Consider the following 11,050-nt stretch of genomic DNA (forward strand, 5'->3'; position numbering starts at 1 on the left):
CATGGTGAAGAAGATAGACAGCACATGGAGGCCCTGTGGCAACTACTGATGCCTCAACTTTGTCACCATGCCCAACAGCTACCCCCTGCCGAACATGCAGGACCTCACTCGGGCCCTCCACGGAGCGAAGATTCTTTCCAAAATTGATTTACTAAAATCACAATTTTTGAAAGTAAATTGTATTTTTCCTAACTATACAAACCTGAGGTCCTTTACAAGAGGAATTCCTTTTGGCATAGCTGGAATTACGGCCGTTAAATTCTTGAACAAGGTGGTTAGGCAGTAACTACTGTGTGTCAGGTGGGTAGACCCGCCTGCCCGGATGTAAACACTCCACTTTGCCTTTTAGCCCAGATTCAGATTGAGGACTGGCATGAGGTGGGCATAAATGTAAAGGACCTCAGGTTTGTATAGTTAGGAAAAATACAATTTACTTTCAAAGTTTGTGATTTGTTCCTACAAGAAGTACAAACCCTCGGTCCTTTACATGAGAAAGACTGATTGGTGCGAGGAATGTGAGTGAGCCTCTAGAACTGACTGGAGTTCTGCACACCTGGGCTATTCCTCCTGGTCATAAGAGAGATGAGGAGTGCCCTGCCTCTGGCAACTTGATTGGAGTATAGGAGCTGCATGGTCTGGGCCTTTTCGAAATGAGCGAGGAATTGTATCTCATCTGAAAAAGGGCTAGGAAGAATAGTAACTCATCTGAAAAAGGGCTGGGAAGAATATTTAGAGTTGGAGGCATTAATGCAAAGTTCTGGGAAGGGTTTGCATTATTGCCAGTCTCCTTCTTCAGGAGTGGGATTGCTTCTATGATTCTGATAAGAAAAATAGAAAAGAAGCTCTGTGTGTAAGCTTACTGCATCAATCGCCTGACCAGCTGGTGTAAGTTCGAGTCCTATCCTCAACCCGAAGGAAGAGGAGTGGAAGGATGAGGTGGGGAAGGTGGAGAGGCCAGTCACTCTTGCATCCTTCTTACCTCTAAAGCCGCACACCATAGGCGAGATGCAACTTGTCCTGTTGGAGGAGCCAGGTAAGCAAACACAACCTGCAAGCATCCACCTCCAGTCCAAGGAAAGGAAGCTCCAAGGACCTGTGGGCAGACCTGAAGGAAGAAAGATATAAATATGGTCACAATGAGACCTCATATATCTTCCTGTCTGACATATCTTCGGAGTGATGAAATGTATCCATCCACTGGACTATCCAACTGCAGAGAAGTCTCTCATGGTCTTGTAAGACTTGGAGAAAGATGTGTCATCGGACACTTCTGCATAGGAAGCGCCTCGATGGCGTGGTTGGTATGGTGTTTGCGTTCTACCCCGGTGGTCGCTGGTTCGATTCTCGGCCATTCCATTGAGGAGTGAGAGATGTGTATTTCTGGTGATAGAAGTTCACTCTCGATGTGGTTCGGAAGTCACATAAAGCCGTTGGTCCCATTGCTGAATAACCACTGGTTCCAAGCAACGTAAAAGCATCATACAAACAAACAAACTTCTGCAGTGGCAGTCTGCAGTGGATAAAGACACCGACACTCTATGATGGGTGTCGATCCTTTGTGGGTACAGCAACACGCCAATAGGACAAAGTAATGATTGATCTGGATCAACCAATACAAAGTCCACAGCGTAGTTCATGACGGGCTCGGACTCTTCAATAGATGCTGACTGACTGCGCTCAGTGTGCTGTCATGCATCCGAGACGTAGTCACACCATGACACCTGCCTTTTGAAGGCTCATGCTGAGAACAACCATACAAATTGTCTATCTTGTTTGCCACCAATGTTGGGAGACAAGATGATGTTTCTCTCAAGGCATGCGTACTTCAGACATAGTCACTTGCCTTCTAGAGACCTAGGTCCCTGTGATGGCAAGACAGAGGTTTCTCCTCAGTAGTTGACTCTCAACTAAGGAGAAACAAGGGATTTTGATGAAGGAAAAATCTATTTCTGGGCAAAGGCCCATGTCGCCCAGTGAAAGGTCCCTTTAGCACACATTTCTAAGGTAAAATATTGCTATAATACCAGAGAAAAAAGCTAATATGGAAATGCCAGAATATTCTGGCTTGCTCACCTTTTTTTAAGGTGTCGGTATGGTTTCTGGCGCGAGTGAAACCACTACCAGAGGTCCTTTGCCATTTAGATTCATCCTTCTTCAAAATCCCTCAACTATAGAGGGGCCGACCTAAGACCCACTCCTTGCTACCGTTACGGCTAGCGCCTCTGATGTCATTCCTGCAGATAGCACCCAAGCTTGGGCCAAAAAAAAAGGGGGGGGGGTGTAACATAAAAGGGTGGGATTTCACTGGGCGACACGGGCCTTTGCCAAGAAATAGATTTTTCCTTCATCAAAATTCCTTTTCTGGGCTCAGCCCGTGTCGCTACATGGAATAGTACTAGAGAAATGGCCACAAGCTTGGAAAAAGGAATCACACAAGTAATACATAGGATAATAAAAAACAATTAAGGCTAATTGCTATAATCTAAGAACAAAGTTATAAGGTGAGTAACAAAAGGGCAATTGGAACCTTGATAGTAAAGTAAATACAAAATAAACCATACTTAATACTAAACAGTAAGTTTAACTTAAACTGTGACTGATCCTAGGAACAAAACAAGAGGAAACATCACAATATATACAACATGTGGCATCCAAGGTACAATAAGGCTACATGGTGGCTGAGCCACGGCAAGAATGTTAGCGAGGCAGGTAGAAAGGAGAGATCTAGGTTATACTACTTACTACTCAAGCAGTGTCAGGAGAAACTGTGTTTCCCGCTGCCACTGCTGGAAATTTAAGTGCTTCTAAGGACTTAAGATAATGGCGTTTAAATACTGTCGGAGATTTCCAGCCTGTGTACTTCTTCAGATCATCAAAATTCATATGCTGAAAGTAATTGATAGAGGTAGCTACTGCTCTAATATCATGTACCCGAGGGAAGGACTCCGGTTGGCTTGCTTAATAAAGTATAAGATTTGCTGCCTGATTCCTTTTAAGGAAATGGTGCCTCCCTTTTCCCTAATAAATAGAGGGCCTGAAGACCTTAGGGCAGTTCTATTTAGGTATGCTCTCAGGGTAGCAACTGGACATAAAGACGGGTCCTGTGGAAGTGGGAGAATTTTCCATGGGGCCCATCTATCCAGTGGGTCCTCATTCTTAGCTAGAAATTGATGATCTGGGGAAAGTAACACTTCTCCTGAAGGGAGAAACTCTATATGACCAGAATCTCTAGATAGAGCCAACAGTTCGGATACCCTGGCTCCTGAGGCCAGAATTAATAGGAATAATGTTTTCCTCAGGAGGGGTAAAAAGTCACATGAGTCATTATTAGTGTCCGAGGCCAATTTAAGGACATCATTCAAGAACCATGACACGGACTTGGGCCTCTCGGATGGTCTGAGTCTAGCGCAGGCCTAAGGGATAGATGAAAAATAAGAGTCTGTCAGATCTATTTTGAATCCAAACTGGAAGATTTTCTTAAGTGCAGACTTAGTATTAGTAATAGTACTAGCTGCTAAACATTTCTCAAACAGTGTCCTGAAAAAGGATATGGCCAGATTGGTTGTCATGGTTTGTGTGTCAGAATTCCTCAGGAATACAGCCAGTTTTTTAACTGCTGAGTCATATTGACGTAGGGTCGATTCCCGTTTATCAGATTCTAAGAATAAGATATTCTTAGGGTCGATATTGGCATCTCTTTGTGCTGCAAACTTCATGAAGTCCATAAAGTTAGGGCTTTCTGAATTCCTGAGGAAGCGAACACAGTCCTCATTTGTACTGGTTGTGACAGTTTGGGATTGGGAATCTGTTGAGGTCGGAGTCCCAATTCCAGTAGAAGTGGGAACCAGTTGCTCTTGGGCCAATTGGGGGCTATTAGAGCAATGTGGCCCTTGAACGTCCTGAGCTTGTTCAGAACCTTCAAGAGAAGATTCACTGGAGGAAAGAGGTAAATCTTATTCCACTGATTCCAGTCTATAGCCATGGCGTCCGTGGCATAGACCAGAGGGTCCAGGTTGGGGGCCACGTAACAAGGGAGTTTGTGATTCGACTCGGTGGCGAAGAGATCTACCTGAAGCCCTGGGACTAGTTGGCAGACCCAACTGAATGACTGCTTGTCCAGGGACCACTCTGACACCAGTGGGACTGAACGTGATAGCGCGTCTGCTACTACGTTCCTTACGCCCACTAGATGAGTGGCGGACAGGTGCCATTTGTTCTTGGCTGCCAGTGAAAATATGGCTACCATTACATGGTTCATGTGGCTCGACTTGAAGCCTCCCCTGTTGATGCAGTGTACTACAACTGCGCTGTCCAGCACTAATTTGACATGAGATTTCCTGGCTGGATGAAGCTTTTTCAGGGTGAGGAACACTGCCATAGCTTCCAGTACATTGATATGAAGCTGGAAGAATGGTAGGGACCAGGTTCCCCGTACCTTTTTGTACTGTGAGTATCCTCCCCAGCCGCTTAGTGATGAATCTGTGTGGATCACTAGGGCCGGCGGAAGGAACTGGAGAGGAATTGTCTTTGACAAATTCTTGATCTCCGTCCACAGGCGGAATCTCTTTCGTAAGATTGCCGTGATAGGAGCTAATTTGTCCCAGGATCTGTTGTTTGCTCTTGAGCGCCAAATGCGGTTTATGTCCTTCAGTTTGGCTTTTAGAAGAACATCCGTTACTGAAGCGAACTGGAGAGAGCCTAAGATTCTTTCTTGGTTCCTCCGGGACGTCTGCTTGTATTTGAGAAATTGCCTGGTGCATTTGCTATTTCTCTCCTCTTCAACAGCGGAATTGATAGTGTGAGAGTTCAAGTCCCATTGAATGCCTAACCACTGAAAGCTAGACTTTGGTGTTAGCCGGGGACTTGGTTTTGTTTATTTGGAAGCCCAGATGTTCCAGAAACTGGATCACTTTGACCGTTGCTTTGTGGCATTCTTCGATGCTTGTGGCCCATACGAGCCAATTGTCCAGATAAGCTACTAGCATTATTCCTTGTGACCTCAGTTCTTGAACGACTGTCTCCGCCAGTTTTGTAAATATCCTGGGGGCTACGTTGAGCCCAAACGGCATTACTTTGAAAGAGAATGCCTGGTTTCCTAGTCTGAAGCCTAGAAACGGGCGGAAGTGTCTTGCTACTGGAACATGATAGTAGGCATCTGTAAGATCTACAGAGGTGGTGATGCCCCACGGGGAAGTAAGGTCCGCACCTGAGAAACGGTCAGCATTCGGAACTTGTCGCAATGAATGAATAAGTTCAGATGGGACAAGTCTAGAATTATTCTTCGTTTGTTTGAGCCTTTTTTTGGCACGCTGAACAAGCAACCTTGAAATTTTAAATGCTTGACTCTTGACACTACTCCTTTTTGAAGGAGTTCTTGAGAGTATTCTATCAATTCCGCTGTTGGTTGTTGATGAAAGGTTTTGGATGGAGGAGGACCTTTGAGCCAACTCCACCCTAGACCTTTGGACACAATGCTTTGGGCCCATTTGCTGAACCTCCATCGGTGACGAAAGAGGAACAGTCTCCCTCCTACCTGAGGATTCTCACTGGTTCGAGGAGGGGCGTGCCCCACATCCTCCTCAGGAACCCTTACCTCGGTTAGAGGCTCTTCCACTGCCCCGTTGGCAGAAGGCGCCTCTAGCCCTGCTACCCCTGCCAAACCTGTTGAAGGGCTGAAAGGACTGGCCTTCGAAGACTGGGTTGAAAGCAGGGGAGATAACGCAGGAGGTCGAAGCCTGTGCCTGTTGCAGCGGTTGTGTCAGCAGCACAAACTCCTGTTGTGGCTGCGACTTGGAAGTGGAGGGTTGCGGTACCTGTGATACCGGAACCACCTGTACTATATCCTGCTGTTGAGGAGCCTGGAAAGGCTGGAATTTCCTAGGCTTCTTCTTTGATTTTGGGTTTGATGCAGCCGACTCCAATTTGTGTTTGCTGACCAAACCCCGGCGAACCCTTAGGCTCTGGTTGAACCTAACTGCCTCGCAGTGAAGTTTGTTCACTACAGAGGCTGGGAAGAGGTCAGCGCCCCAAATGGATGAGGCTAAGAGCTTGTTAGGCTCATATCGGATAGTGGCCTCCGCCAGTACATGTTTCCTACAATTTCGCCTAGCTATGACAAAATCATATAAGTCACATTGCATTGAGTACAAGAGTGACTTTGCAATGATTTTGAATAGATTAGAGCCGATAATTCTGTCATTACTAGGGAATTGAGGGATCTGCACAGCCTCATCCTGGCATCATACTCAGTCTGGATGAGGTTGTCTGACAGCCTGGGCAATCTCTCACTGAACTGAGACATGGCACAGTCCGGTTTCAGTTTACCCACTGAAAAGGTGGCCGGAAGATCTACCCAGTGATCGTCCGTTCCGGGGAGCTGTGGCATAGGTTCGTCCTTCATTGCAGCTTGCAGGGTCAGTTCCGCTACCTTCGATGTGAACGGGATGGGAGTCTCCTCGTCCACAGTGAAGATCGTGAAGGGACTTTTGAAGGCGGTAACCTTGGTATTGGTACATTGCCACTCCTCTAGGTTACGTAGCCATTCCCGTTGTGCGTGATCCCGAGAGAGAATTACAGTTTCTTTCGGGACCTTGTCTTCCCTTCTCATAGCCGCTTCTGTAAGGCGGGCATAGTCAGTGAAAGGGGGCTGTAATCCTTGCGGATGAAACTCGAAGTCCTCAATCCTTCGAGTTCTGCAGCCCTCAATCATTAGCATGCCGTCTACGTACGGAGCGTAGGAAGCAATTCTCAAAGGGTTGTTTGCTGTAAAAGTGGGAAGGGTAGACGAATCCAGCATGACTTGAGCTACCATGCCGGGCTGTGGAAGTCCTGTCGCTGTGTTCTCACGAAGCCCTGCGATGAGGTTCTCCTGGGTAACCAGCCTATCCGAGATAGCTCGGATAGACTGCCCTGACTCCTCTAGAGAAGATGAAAGCTGTACAAACATCTCCTGGAATTTGGTTTGAACCAAGTTCCCGACCAAACTACCCATCTGCTGCATAATATTGTCAGAAATATTAGCAGAGAAGGTGTCTGGGTCGAAAGGGGAAGGTTCTACCTTCTTAGGAGTCCTGGGTCTGGCTCCCTTGGAGGTTGAAGGCTCAGGGTCAGAGGGGAAGAGCTGAGCCCTGTCCTTAGAAGACTTGGACTTCGACCCTTTAGAGTAAGATGCCAGTTTAGCCTTGTCCGCTCCGGAATGGTGAGCCGAAGACTTACGGGCAAGGCTAGAATCTGACTTCTTCGACAGAGACTTCTGAAGCGATTTAAAGTCATGCTTTAAATCGCTTTAGGGATCACCAGGGCGGACTTTGGTCTGACCGACTGAATACCCCTGGTGAATCCCTGGAAAGAAGTAGAAGTAGTAGGAGAAGAAGCTCTAGATGGGCTCAAGGAAAGCCCTTGAGCCCCTACAGAACCTGCCTCACTTACATCCTTACCTGCGCCCTCCACCGTCATGGGCTCGAGGTCCAGGTCCAGTGCAGCTATTTCTTGGGCGACCTCCTGTGTTGTCGCCTCCTCTAAAGTCTGAGCCACTTGCTCCTGGATGGAAGCAATCAGGGGAGCTGCCACCTCCGGGTCTACGTAAGACGCACTCTTCCCGCCGGGGAAGATGAGGGTGGCCATCTCCTTTGACAGAGTGTAGTGTTGGTCCTTGGTCACGTTGCGGCCAAACCCACCAACCCAGGCCTTCAGGGTGGAAAGGGCGGACTCCCAGATCGCTTGGCCACCCTGAAAAAGAGGGTTAGTATTAATACTTAAGGCTACTTCAGATTAAACTATAACATAAGTTGATTGATATATCACGGATTATATTGGTCACTGATCTCACTGTATTAATGTGTAGTATTTAAAACATTACCCACCTCAGAGGAGACTTGGTCAACGAACTCGTAGCAGATTAAGCAACTCTCGTGGTGCCAAACCGGAGACTCGTTGAACCGGATCACACAGGTGGCATGGGTCTGGCAGACCTCGTGCCCACAGTGGTCCTGAAGCACGGAGTTACACCCCGACTCCATACAATGGGTGACCTGTAAGTGAAATGACACATGAGTATCATCACTAACATCCTGGACTAGGTCCGTGATGTGATATGTCATAACACTGGAGTGCTCCGGAGTTATAAGATAACAAGGGTTAGTCTCTACCAGCTCTTTGACTGTGTAATGTGGTGAGTCATCCGACAGGATCAGTAGAACAGCTTGAGTCAGTGTGTCTCTGGCGCTGCCGGAGGACATAGAAGACACTGAGTCAGGGAGACCACGTAATCCATACGCCGGAGCGAGGAGTAGTCCGAACAATGGGTGAGGAGCAGGAGGGGACCAAATAATATGGCGGGGTTTGACAACTCCGTCGTCAAGACTTAAAACTAGAATAAGTAGGTGGAAATCCCCGGAGGGGTAGCGGGGTCTTCGCCAAACTTAAACAAAGATAATGGATGTTAAATATAAATGCAAAACATGCATGCAAAAGCGTATCCTTGTAATTAGGCCGGGGCCTTCATAGTGTCACCGAACCATAGTGGACCTGGCTGTGCTGGGGTCCTGATCCGCCGGAGTGGGAGGGGTGGTGACTAGGGGTAGGAGAACGCGGCCCGAGAGCCGAGGAGAGCCGAGCGCAGCCGAGCCTGGTGGCCAACCGAGGCTCGGCCAAGCAGGGGTCCCCCTTGTACTCTACTGGGGAGAGCAGCATGGAGCCGACCTGCTCGTCGAGCGTCCTCCAGCTATCTTCCGTATTCCCCCGCGTGGAAGGGAGGGAAGGGAGGGTGCTCGGATCGGTTGCTTGAGAAAATGTGAGCGAGCGTATCTCCCCCCAAGGAGGGGGAAGAGGGCTGGGAGGACCGACGCTAGGTGGCTCATACACTGTTGCCTGGAACCTCTATCGACCGTGTGGTAAGCCACGCGGTGAGAGGAGGCCTAGGCCAGCCAAAGCCGTCTCGATAAGCATGATAATACAAAATAACATCCTAACAAAACACGGGGGGAAAGGAAGAAAATATGATGGTAGAGAGAAAGACATGTCCTGGAGAAGCTGGGTCGGGCCAACCGAGAAGGAAGGACAAGCCTGGCGACTCCGAGCAGCTAGCTATGCTGAGACGAAATTACGCAAGGCGGGTGGCCAGGGTGGCTCAAGTACAAGAGAGAAGGACCATGGTCCTTCAAAAGGGAGCCTAACTAAGAGTAACCTGACAACTGAAATGAACATGCATGCATGAAATCTAAGCTGAAAGGAAACGGCATAGGCTACGAGCCTAGGATGAGCTCGGAAAACAACCCCTGTGTAGAAATAACATAACATGAATAAAACGTCAATAAATGCATCATCGTAAATATAAGAACATACTGCTAAGAGAAAATCGAGCTCAAATGGTATAGGAGACCGAATGGGGCACGAAACAAGGAAACGCGGGAGCGAGCAGCTCGGGGACGATGCCGCATGGAACGCCGTCCATAAAAACCTAAATAAAATGGTTAAATGGGCCCAGGGCAGTCCCTAAATGGTGTAAAACATTAATTGCAAGTACTTAACTTGGATGCAGAAGAAGCTTGACGTTTAATGTTGAAAACAGGAGAATTCCAGAACGAACACAACACAGAGCAGAAAAAACACGTGCAGTGTGGATCATGCTATCGAAAGGAATGACGTCAGAGGTGCTAGCCGTAACGGTAGCGAGGAGTGGGCCTTAGGTCGGCCCCTCTATAGTTGAGGGATATTGAAGAAGGATGAATCTAAATGGCAAAGGACCTCTGGTAGTGGTTTCACTCGCCCCAGAAACCATACCGACACCTTAAAATAAGGTGAGCGAGCCAGAATATCCTGGCATTTCAATATTAGCTTTTTTCTCTGGTATTATAGCAATATTTTACCTTAGAAATGTGTGCTAAAGGGACATTTCACGTAGCGACACGGGCTGAGCCCATAAAATACTATATTACTAGTGAATGACTAAGGTGAATGCGGACCTACATCTTCACAGTTGAATCGAGAGAAGTAAACTCTCAAGATTCTGATCACAGAAAAAGTTCCGTTGATGACACCAACCAGTGAAGATGGCTTTCATACCTGTTGTTTTACAGAGGACTGAAAGAGCTAACCCATTATTTCATTGGTGTTTGGTGAGAAAATCGGAGTTTGCAATGAAAGCAGTCTTTCAGTAATGAAAACACAAGGATTGTACTGCCTGAAGAACCACTTCTCATGGGTTGGATCACGGAGGACATTTCTATTTACTTTGGAAGCAGAGCTCGCAGGGTGGAGAACAGGCAAAGTCTTCTGTTATTCATTTACAATTTGAACAAAGAATAATTGAACACCTTACAAATTACGAAATGTATATGAGAAGCAAACTCAGATAGCAGCTGCAGGTGCGATTAAGTAGAAGACTAGGCCACAGACTTCTGTTACAGTGGGATAAACAGGAAGATGATAACGAGTCTAGTGAGATATATCTCTGTCTGAAAATTCTCACAACTGCGAGAATTCCAGCCAACCAGAGACCTAAGTCTGTGATTGCCGGGCAGAGATTCGAATTGGTAGTCAATCCTCGACAGAGGAGAAATAATACCAAATCATAATATCTCCGAGTGCAAGCAGTACTGACTGAGGCAGCGCCATACACCGCTTGCTCAACTTCTTTATCATCCTGAGTTGCCAGGTATTCCATTCCATGAAAGTATGTGTTCGGCTAGAACCATCGAGTGCAAAAAAGATATGCTCAAGCATTTGTATTTTAACTGAAATGGGAGGGAAGAAAACCCTCCTATTTGGTGATAGTGTAAATGCTGTGGTGCTGTTGGCAAACAATACCACTAGTTATCTCAAAATCAAAACCGGTGACTCTTGGGAGGCCTGAAAGGCCGTCCCGAGTTCCAGGTCAATTAGAGAAGATACTATTTGCCTTGGTCACATACCAGAAGAGTTAACTTACAGTTATGTGCCTACTACTCAGACAATGTAACTGATAACAGAAGATTATTGCGAGAGAAATATATATAGTATATTTGTAGGTTCCTGTATATCTCACTCCAACCTAATTCTTCTTCATTCAAGG

Source organism: Macrobrachium nipponense, chromosome 5 (genome assembly GCF_015104395.2).
Source record: "Macrobrachium nipponense isolate FS-2020 chromosome 5, ASM1510439v2, whole genome shotgun sequence".
Taxonomy (NCBI): domain Eukaryota; kingdom Metazoa; phylum Arthropoda; class Malacostraca; order Decapoda; family Palaemonidae; genus Macrobrachium; species Macrobrachium nipponense.